We start from the raw sequence: 225 nt of genomic DNA, 5'->3' as shown, positions 1-225 counted from the left end.
TTCCGACCCTTAATCTATGAATCTATGAATCTATAAGAACTGAACCAAAGGAGTCTAATGTCAAAGATAATACCATCAAAGCCATTCCACAACACCCCACTAAGGACTACCTTACAGATTCACCAGCTTATCAAGAAGCCTTAAAAGCAGCTAAGCAGGTGAAGAAAAACAAAGCATGTGATCCTGATTGCAGACCATCTGAAATTTATAAGCAAGGTGAAAAAA

Source organism: Gavialis gangeticus, unplaced genomic scaffold (genome assembly GCF_001723915.1).
Source record: "Gavialis gangeticus isolate Ggan-Ray unplaced genomic scaffold, GavGan_comp1, whole genome shotgun sequence".
Classification (NCBI taxonomy): Eukaryota; Metazoa; Chordata; order Crocodylia; family Gavialidae; genus Gavialis; species Gavialis gangeticus.
Note: the sequence above shows the minus strand (reverse complement) of the source record.